The sequence below is a fragment of the Sceloporus undulatus genome, chromosome 4 (assembly GCF_019175285.1).
Source record: "Sceloporus undulatus isolate JIND9_A2432 ecotype Alabama chromosome 4, SceUnd_v1.1, whole genome shotgun sequence".
Classification (NCBI taxonomy): domain Eukaryota; kingdom Metazoa; phylum Chordata; class Lepidosauria; order Squamata; family Phrynosomatidae; genus Sceloporus; species Sceloporus undulatus.
This window is the reverse complement of record NC_056525.1, coordinates 101515215-101526153: the sequence shown is the minus strand read 5'-3', so window position 1 is coordinate 101526153 and position 10939 is coordinate 101515215. Positions and strand designations below refer to the sequence as shown.

At 41.7% G+C, this 10939-nt stretch overlaps 1 protein-coding gene across 1 annotated transcript in view; it reads left to right on the top strand.

Moving 5' to 3' along the window:
- Window positions 1–2313: 2313 nt before the first annotated feature.
- LPAR3 (lysophosphatidic acid receptor 3) overlaps window positions 2314–10939 on the top strand; it is a 51222-nt gene continuing 42596 nt past the window's right edge. Inside the window, exon 1 of the mRNA XM_042465371.1 lies at window positions 2314–2456. The gene's annotated coding sequence lies outside the window, so the exon portion shown is untranslated. The remainder of the gene's footprint in view (window positions 2457–10939) is intronic.

The following is a 10939-nucleotide window of genomic DNA, read 5'->3' as shown; positions in this document are numbered from 1 at the left end:
GAACCTTTGAGACTAACTGAAAGAAAGAAGTTTACAGCATGAGCTTTTGGTGACTTTAATTTCAAATGCATTTGAGGAAGTAGACTTAAGTCTAGGAAAGCTCTTTCTTTCTTTCTTTCAAAACGCTACAAGATCTGAATGTAATAGCAATAGTTGTGGCATAAACAACTAGCAAAAGTAAAATGATGCCATTAAAGGATATTATACAGACAGCATAAATTATTATTATTATTATTTTCTTATATCCCACCTTTCTCTAAATATAGAGACTCAAGTGGTGAAAGTGAACATTTGCTAAAATGTGATATTTTTAAAGAAAATGTTAAAATAATATTTTTTAAAATATTTTTTAATTTTAAAAAAATGGGAAAAAACAGCCTCACCCCACCTCTTCGCCACTTTAAAATATATATTTTTATTAATGCAGAGACATATCATAATTCAAAGATATAGCTTTGTTAGTCTGTAGAATCAGAATGTAGAGAGATCTTGTAGCAACTTATGCTGCATAGTCAGCTACAGGTTTGTATTCTTATTCCTTTGGTTACTGTGGATATATGCCTTTGCTAACTCATGCACAGCTAAGGAAGCAATGTGTAGTTTTAGCATTTTTCTTCCTGCTTTGAGAAAGACCTCAAAAACCTTGCCATTTTCAAAAGCCATTTGTAGTTAAGAACTTATTCTGCACCAAATTTGCAAATGTTTTTTTTAAATAGAATACAGGATATTCTGCACACAAAATCATTATTTTAAGCATAGAAAATTCTGTTTCGTATGCATAAAATGCTGCTCTCTGCATAAAACACTGTGTGTGAATATTGTACAGAGTAAGTTCTGAGCTGAGAAGACTCCTGTCAGTCCAGGATTCTCCTTATCAGTGTGCCAACAAAAAACCCCCACAAAAACCTATCCTGCAAGTGTTTCCCAAACTTTGGTCCTCCAGAGGTTTTTGACTTCACCTCCCAGAATTCCTGACTGTCCACCAACCTGGCCAGGGTTTCTAGGAGCTGAAGTCCAAAATCTCTTAAAGGGCACAGTTTGGGGCCCATTGCAAGTGTTTCCCAAACTTTGGTACTGCAGAGATTTTGGACTTCAGCTCCCAGAATTCCTGACTGTCCACCAACCTGGCCAAGGCTTCTGGGAGCTGAAGTCCAATAAACCACCTGGAGACAAAAGTGGGGGGGTTCTCTGGCGTCACTTGGTGTGGACTGCACCCTCCACACCCCTTTAGTGGCACCACTGCCAGGGGAGATGATAGAATTCAAAGATATAGCCATGTTAGTCTGTCGAATCAGTATGTAGAGATCTTGTAGCACATTTGAGACTCACTGAAAGAAAGAAGTTGGCAGCATGAGCTTTTGTAGACTTCAGTCCACTTCCTCAGATGCAGTTGGATATGATGATGATGATGATGTAGAGAGATCTTGTTGCACCTTTAAAACTCACTGAAAGAAAGAAGTTGGCAGCAGGAGCTTTCCTAGACTAAAGCCTACTTCCTCAGATGCAATTGGGATATAATAGTGATGATGATGATGATGATGTAGAGAAATCTTGTAGCACCTTTGAGACTCACTGAAAGAAAGAAGTTGACAGCAGGAGCTTTTGTAGACTTCAGTCCACTTCCTTAGATGCAGTTGGATATAATAATAATATTACTACTACTGCTAATAATAATTTGGATTGATCCTGTAGCACCTTTAAGGTTCACTGAGGTAAAGAAGTTGGCAAGCAGGAACTTCCCTAGACTAAAGTCCACTTCCTCAGATGCAGTTGGATATAATAATAATGATGATGGTGATACTGTAGAGAGATATTGCAGCACCTTTGAGACTCACTGAAAGAAAGAAATTGGCAGCATATACTTTTGAAGACTTCAGTCCACTTCCTCAGATGCAGTTGGATATACAGTAATAATAATGATGATGATGATTAATAATAATAATAATGTAGAGAGACCTTGTAGCACCTTTAAAACTCACTGAAAGAAAGAAGTTGGCAGCAGGAGCTTTCCTAGACTAAAGTCTACTTCCTCAGATGCAGTTGGATATGATGATGATGATGATGATGTAGAGAGATCTTGTAGCACCTTTGAGACTCACTGAAGGAAAGAAATGGTCAGCATGAGGGACAATGCCGCCCTTTCTGTGCCCTCTTGGGCTTTCTTTGTCCAAGGAAGACCACTCCTGCCCTGGCAGAGATGGAGCTGAAACGTCACCGTGGAGTGGAGCAAAGCCCTTCCCAGGAGGAGCAAGCAGCCTGCTTAAAAGGAGGCGCAGCAGCCAGCGCAAAGCCAGGCAGAAGGGAGCAGCAGAGTCCTCCTGGAGGGAGGCGAGGAGGGCTGGCCTTGCAAGGGTTCCCTGCGCCCTAGTCCCCTCCTTCTGGGCAGCCCTGGGTCTGGAGAAGCGGCCAGTGGAGTAGGCATGAGTTGGTAGCCCAGGGAGAGGCGGGCTGCCCTGGTGAGTAGGGGGCTCCCTGCCCAGATCCCCAGGGAGGGGGAGGAGGGAGGGAGGGGTCCTTCCTTTTCACGTTTAAAACTTGACTTGAGGTGAAACTCTTATTGGTAAGCTTGCTTCAGGGTTTGTTTGGTTTTGGTTTTCTTTTGCCAGGGCCACCCTCTGAGGCTGAGAGAGTGTGACTTGTTGGATGCATCATGTGGATGCATCCACACTGCAGACATCATCTGGGTTGACACCGATGTTACTGCCATGGCTCAATGCTATGGAATTCTGGAGATGGTAGTTTGTTGTGGCACCATCTCCAGAATTCCATAGCATTGAGCCATGGCAGTTAAATCAGTATCAACCCAGATTATGTCTGCAGTGTGACTACCTTGCAGACCTGGGCTCTCTTTCTGGGTGGCCCACTGAGTGCACAGGGAGAGCTATAAAAGCACTCTGTCCTCCTCCATGTCAATTCAGTCCCTCATGGAAAATTTCCTTCATTCCCCAAATAGGCAGAGTTCAGCCATGGAAAACCCACTGGGCGACTGTGGGCATGTCACGCTCTCTCAGCCTCAGAGGATAGCCCTGACACCTCTCCCTCTCTAAAGAAGCTTGCCAAGAAAACCCCTCTGGAGAGAATTGCTTTCCTTGTGAGTGTGTTGCATGCCTTAGGGTTGTTTTTGGATTTATGGCAACCCTAAGGCAACCCTATTGTAGGGCTTCCCCAGCAAGATTTCCTCAGAGGAGGTTTGCCATGGCTGTCCTCTGAGGCTGAGAGAGTGTGACTTGCCTCAGGTCACCCAGTGGGTTTCATGGCCAAGCAGAGATTCAAACCCTGGGGTCCAGAGTCAGTCTAGTCCAACACTCAAATGACTCTGTCACACTAGTCTGAAAGGCACACAACAACAACAGACAATTGGTTCTATCCAAATTTCCCAAAAACAAGAAATGCTGTGTTTGCATTTCATTTGCTGCTTTTTTTAGATGCCTGGATGAAATTTCTAAAGGCTCAACTGAAAGTTGAAATTGTTGCCATGCTAGAAACTTGGGGAATGAAAGAAAATTTTATTGGGATGTGTGTGTCTGAATTCTTATTTAGGAGAGCAGTGCCTTCATTTTGCCCTCCTTCAGCGACCCCTCTGTGGGAAAGGATGTGCAGAGAGGCCCGGTTTTCTTGCTTCTGCGGATGATCACTGTGTACAGAGCTGGTCCTATTATGCAAACCAAAGTGGTTGCCTCAGTTTGTGGATTATGGGGTGTAATGAAAAAGCAACAAGAGTTTGGTTCCTTAACGTACTGTTGCATGTAGTTTATGCTGCAACAAACTACAGTTGCCAGAATTCCATAGCATTGAGCCATGGCAGTTAAAGTGGTGTCAACCCAGATTATTTCTGCAGTGCAGATGCAGCCATAGTCACACCGTCCAGACCAAAAGGCAGCTGCTTGGCATTTTTGTCCCAAGTATGGACCTGATCTCTGAGGGTATGTTGTTGTTGTAGACATCATTTACTGTTTCTCCAGTGGCTAAAAATGCCAAAAAAGTGCTTTAGCATGCCATCTGTCCTCTAAAGAAAGAGGACCATAAGCAAGTATAACTTTCTAGAAGGGAGAGAACAGATGGGCAACCTGAAGGAACAGCAGACTTCCGCACAGCAGTGAAAGAGGCATGGAAAGACTGCCGCCTCAGTTGCCCTCTCTCACTGGGTGGCATGTGGGGAAGACAGGGCTGGTTGGGTGCATTCTCCGCCACTCTCCTACCCCAAAGGAAAATATGAGGCAGCAAGGTGAAATGAGTGCTCCTTTTGGAACCAGCCCTGTGTAGTGAGTGGATCGTTGGACAAAAATTTAGGAAGCTTGGGTTCAAATTCTCACTTGGCAATGGAGACCTTAGACCTGAGCCTAACCTACCTCACAAGGTTGTTGTGAGGATAAAAATAGGGACGGGGACCACTTGCATCACCTTGACTTCCTTGGATGGGGAGGAAAGGTGGAGTATAAGTGCTCTTGTTGTGGTGCGCCTACAAGTTGCTTCCAATCCCTGTCACAGGGTTTTCTTGGCAAGATTTCTTCAGAAGGAGATTTGCCTCTGTCTTCCTCTGAGACTGAGAGAGTGTGACTTGCTCAAGGTCACCCAATGGGTTTCCATGGCTAAGCAGGGATTCAAACCCTGGTCTCCAGAGCCGTAGTCCAACACACCATAGAACTACACCACAGTAGTTCTCAGTATAAGTGTATCAAATATTTAAATGTTTAAATATTTGAAGGGGTGTCATATTGAGGATGGAGCAAGCTTGCTTTCTGCTCTCCAGAAATTGGGACATGGATCAGTGGATGCAAACTACAGGAAAAGAGAATCCAACTCAACATTAGGAAGAAGTTCCTGACAGCAAGAGCTGTTTGACAGTGGAACACAATGTGGAGTCTCCTTCTTTGGAGGTTTTTAAAGAGAGGTTGGATGGCCATCTGTCAGGTGTGTGTTTGTGTGCTTGGATTGTGTGTTGTTGCATGGCAGGGAGTTGGACTGTGTGTCTCATCCAGCTCTATGATTCTGTGGAAAAAAATGAGCAAGTCAGGGAGAGGATGAGTGAGTAGACTGGCTTCCCCACTTCTCATCCAGGGAGTATTCTAGGCTCAAACCTTTTGAAGCCCACAGAGAAGGTAAGCAAGGGAAAGGAGATAGCAGTGAGTGTTGCTTTCCTCCACCTTCCAGCAAGAAGAAGGATGCCAAGGAGGAGGTTTCCAAGAATCTGGGGAGCCTTCTCTTGCCTTCCCCACCTCCAGTTCCCCTTCTTTGCAACTTTAGGCAGACTTTCAAGAAATTGTGCTTGCATAAGATAACATGTAGCCTTCAGAGGAAGGGTTTCCAGGGTCACTCACCTTTGTTTGTATTCTGATATCATTTGGCTGTTACTCATCCATTTGTTGTTGTTGTTGTATCTAACTCTTATTCTGCCAGGTCAGAGAAGATGTTTAGTTCTTAATGTGGCTGTTGCTTAGGAATAAACCACTTTGGGGAAACCTTTAATTCTAATCCCCATTCCATTACTCCATGGAGTATTGCCAGTTCTCAATTCTCCGGGTGTTTCTTTCCAATGAAGTTGCACTTGCCTGTAGCTTATTTGTCCAACTGTTTCGGGAATAACATACATTGCTTTTACTTTTTTTCTCCTTCATTTCAATCCCTTCCCCTTTGCAGTTCCTTCATCTGTAATTTGTATGCAAACTTAACTTGGCTAGAATAAACATTTGATCTTTTTCTTAAAAAATGTATTCTCCTTACTGAGAAAGTGCTGTGCTGGCTCTGTGTGTTCATTATACATAATTATAGTACTATTATTTCACTTTAATGTCCATAGTTCAGTCTCAAAGAATCCTGGGAGTTTAAGGAGTAGCATTTAGAAATCTTAGCCAGAGAGTTCTAGAGCCTCACCATACTACAAGTTCCAGAATTCCTTAGGATGGAACAATGGCAGTTAAAGTGGAACAATAATGCTACAGTTGTGTAATGTGAACAGGCCCTGTGTAATGAGCCTTGTCTTGCCTTTGACTTTTGCACCAGTGATAGCTCACTTTAGCTTTGTACAATTGGCTCTTCATATCAACAAAATTCAACCATCTACGGCTTGACAATATTTAAAAATATATATAAATTCCAAAAAGCAATGCTTAATTTTGCCATTTTCTGTAAGGGACATCATTTTGCTACACTAGTGTATTTAATGAGATTTGAGCATCCGTGGGTTTTGGTATTCATGGAGGCTCCTGGAATCAAACCCCAGCAGATACCAAGATGCCCTGCAGAAGTAAATGCCCTGAAGGCTCATGTGTAGACATTACTGCTGAAGATTCATGTGTACATGATATTAATGTTGGAAAAGATTATGAAACCTGACTCTGGGAGTGATTTGAAATAATACTTGCAGCCCTGGTAGGTAGCAGTATAACTCCCTTGGGAATGGCACAGCTTCCCATTGGGAATAAGGAATGTTCATTTACTCTAGTTCTTAACCAGCCAGAAGGCAAATCTATTTAAAATCTATTTAAATTAGGGTCCAGTCATAATGTTGGGTGACTTGTAAGGATGAAATCTAATCATTCTCTTGCAATCCCAGACAGTGGTTGAGCTGGGGTTCTTAGTGTATTGTTAGGCCACAGATAAGATGTAAAGTGCTGGCGCATTTTCTTATCTTGGACGTCCCTTGTGACAAATGCAGAGTAGCTTTTCCAACGAGTTTCCCTAGGATGATTCCACTCCCTCAACAGTGTACAACATTATTCCATTAAAATCTACAGCGCTATATATATAAATAAATAAATAAATAAAAAACATTTGGCCAGTTTGACCACTTTTCTAATAATAATTTGGAATGAAGATATTGGAGCATCACAATTTTCTTAAACGTGATGCCACTCAACTTACTGAAATTTGTTAGCATTTTTAAAAAAAATGATGTTGATAAATTCTCTGGAATCTGTTCTATTTAGCCCTGATTGGAAATCAAGTGGTTAATAGAAGTTGTTGATTATAAAATGCAGTTTGAAGTCAGTGAGCCTTTTAGGCAAATGTCCTTTGCAAGGCAAACTGTTGACTAATGGATATGAGAAGCAGAATGATACGGAGTGGAGATTAAATGTCCTAAGGTTTGCCCTTGCTGAAGTTGATAATACCGATATATTTACTGTTATTGAACAGTAGAGCTAGGGTTTTAGAATAGATCCACTCATACATTTAATGCTAAAGTCTGTTTGTGTCAGAAGTTGGGAAGACTACTTTGGAGACTACAGTTCCCAGAATCCTGGGGGATTTGGTGAACTTTAATCTAAACATCTTTCCCAGGGTCTGGTGTGTGTGTTTGGATACTGTCTGCTACACTTTAAACATAACACTTCAAACACATATATGCTTGATGATTTCTAGCAAATTCTTTCAGATCTAATGCACTACTAGGAAAGCCTTATGGCAACTTTTTAAAATGATGCACAGTATCAACTGTGCCCTTTCACCCTGGAATTATTAATCTGAGTGATAATTCATTGTTGTAGTGTGCCTTCAAATCATTTCCAATTTATGGTGACCCTAAGGTAACTCTATCACAGGGTTTTCTTGGCAATTTTCTTCAGAGGGGGTTTGTCATTGTCATTCTCTGAGGCTGAGAGGCTGTGACCTGCCCAGGGTCACCCAGCGGGATTTGAACCCTGCTCTCCAGAGTCCTAGTCCAACTCTCAAACCACTACAGCCCCATGCTGGCTATTCATTTGTACAGAAAAAAGGGACATGACCATTTTTCTCAGCTGAGGAGGCAAAACACTGTGGAGAACAGAGCTTTGTCCTTGTATGCAGCCTCATACTTTATAGTTTGCCCTTTTTGTGTGTGAGAATTTAGTTCCAGTTTATTTTTTAAATTTGAATTTGCCCAAATTGGCAAATTTCATCATATTCAGAATGGAAAGAACTTGAGGTGCTGCCCAGTGGATGTGGGAGAAACCAAAACTGACAGATTTGTCCATCTAGGAATGCTGATTTTGAATCTCTTCTGAATTGGGGTGAAACCCACCCCAACAACCCTGTTTGTAGTATTGCATTAGATTTGCCACCTGTTTAGAGCTTGCTCTTGCCCCCGACAGGCTCGATTTCTAACAGGTACATGGCCAGCAGGTAGGATATAAGCTTCACAATGCTAGGAATAGTCATACCTATTGCATTTGTCTGGGGCAAATGGGGCGGGAGGGATCATGTTTCAGTTCATTTTTGAAAAATTTATCAAAATTTCTACTTGTTCAGGATGGAAAAGTTTTAAAAATCTGAATGGCGGAAAAAGCCAAAATGAGAGATATCCCCAATCACAGCCTATCCCTCAAAATAAAAACAAAAACCTTGTCTGTGCTTGGAAGAAAAAAAAAGCTTGGAGAAAGTGCCATGGAGGCTAACCATTGGATGGGGTAAGGTTTAAGCATTCCTTGTATTTGTAGGCCCCTTAATTTTCCTGCTAAACACATTCCCCTCACAATTTTTAAAAAGTCTGTAGGGCACATCTGTATTTAAACAGGTGAACTTGTTGCCATCACATCTACAGTGGCCCTTAGAAAAAGAGTTGTTGTTGTGTGCCTTCAAGTTATTTTTGACTTATAGCAGCCCTATCACAGGGTTTTCATAGCAGGTTTCTTCAGAGGGGGTTTGTCATTGCCATCCTCTGAGGCTGAGAGAGTGTGACTTGCCTAAGGTCAGCAGTGGGTTTACATGGCCGAGTGGGGATTTGAACCTTGCTCTTCCAGAGTCGTAGTCCAACACTCAAACCACTACACCATGCTGGAGACAACAGAATAAATGCTGACTGTGTTCCCCTCACATTAATGCACACAAAGGCTACTTAAATCATTCAGTTAAAAAGGATTAGATAGATCCAGTGAACAGCACAAACTTGTTTCACACAAGGAGCGGCATTTTAAATTACATGATCTCCAATTTGATGCTTTTAACCTATGTCAGAACACTTGACCTGACCAAATATTTACCTCTGTTTATTGGCAGTGGCAATAGTTCTTGGAGATGCAGAAGATTTGTATGCATATACAAATGGTTTCAACAGTGAGAAATTTTTTCCACCATCAAAAAGGACTTAGGACTGTTGTAACTTGGGCAAACTTTCAAACTCACACCCACAGTGATGGTGCTGGGTGATTCTTAGGGTCCACAAGTGAAAGCAGCTGCTGTCGTCGCAAAGAGAGCTGGAAACTTGCAGCAAAGAGTGAGTTATTTAAATGCATTTTAGGAAGCCCTAAATCGTTTGCTGGTGTCATGAAGGTAGTCCAGATCTGAATCAGGGTTTAGCCTTGCATCATGTAAAGAGGATTAAGTGATCCCAGGGGGTAAGTCACCCATGTAGACAAGTCTGTTGACTTTCAGTATTGGGTTGCAGCCTGCAGTAAATAATGCAATACATCCTGAAGTGAGAAAGGGAAGGGTTCTGTTCTAGTTTATTCTTCCACCAGATCCTGTAGGCAAGTGTGCCTGCCTATAAGAGGAAAGGTAAATAGCAGCTGCCTCCAGAAATCATTAGTGAGCTTATGCGAACAGCAAAAGAGAGAGAAAAGGGGAAAGGAGACAAGCCTGTCTCACAAGTTACTTTCCACATGTTAAAAAAAAGCATAAATCTTTAAGTTGGCCATGAAAATGGAAATAATGAGAAAAGTGAAGGCTGCTGACAGAAAAGTATCTTCTCTGGATGTATTTTGGAAGATGTTTTCTCACATTATCACTAAAAGGTTCAAAATGTCTTTGTTTACTTATGGAAGGGTTACTTGACTGGGTTATTTCATGTTTGTCTGTCTGTCGCACTCTGCCACACACACATACGCACACAGGGGATGGAATTCTACATGAATTACTTGTTCTGTAACCACCATAGTAGTGTAGTTAAGTAGTGTCTCCTTGCCCGCCCAGCCCTATCCTGACTTATTGGGCAACAACTGCTTCAAGTAAAGGGAGTTTGTTGTCCTGTCATTTGGGGTGTAGCAGACTGGCATTTTCACCTTTTTGCCACCAGCAGTCGAGTGCAAGGAGGAATTGTGACAGGGATGGTGCTTCTGACTGTCACACTGGAGATAGCTGGCAGGATGTGTGTAGACACATCCACCTGCTGCGTTATGATCAAAAGGAAAGTCAGGACTGCAGGACTTTTACAATCTCTGTGTATTCCCTACATAGGGATTGTGAATACACATGAATCAATTACAAATACATAACTTAAGTAACTCTAATTGTGATAATGAATTTCAGCTATAGTAGATTTTGAATAAAATGTTTGCTAAAATACATTGAACTGCTCTCTTATCTTTTTGGGGGCACAGAAGCCTATTCCTATTCTTTACTTGTCACCCCCGGCTCTAGTACCAAATTTTCTATTAAACATGTGTTGCTCAGCGATACTTTTACTTTGTTAACTGAGGTCCACCTGTACATAATATATATATATATATATATATATATTTACATCCTAGTGGCTGTTGATTGCAACTTGAATATTTTTATTTTTGCTTTATATGGAGGTTGGAAGTGCACCGGAAAGCAAAATAAAAATATACCCTGTAGTAGGATGCAAATCCTAGAGTTGTCTAGGCTGGACTCTTATTTTTATTTTCAGTCCACTGTAATCAAGACATTTCAGGGAACTTGAGGGTGCCTGCTAGTGGCTTTCTGAGATCAAAGATTGCTTGGATCTTTTCTTGCTTTGAGAATACAGCCTATGCTGACATTGTTGATGCAAATCTTAGTATTGGCTCCCACTTATATACACAAACTGCTGGGAAATGAGAGAAGTGTAGATATAGTAATACCCAATTTACAGGGTTGGCCCTATCATTAGGCAGAATAAGATGGCTGCCTTAGGCAGCAGGTTTGGGATGTACCAAATTGTTATTTATTTATTTGTTACTATACTTTCATTTATTTACTTAATATACTTGTGTGCTGGTCTATGACTATAATAAAGATGATGATG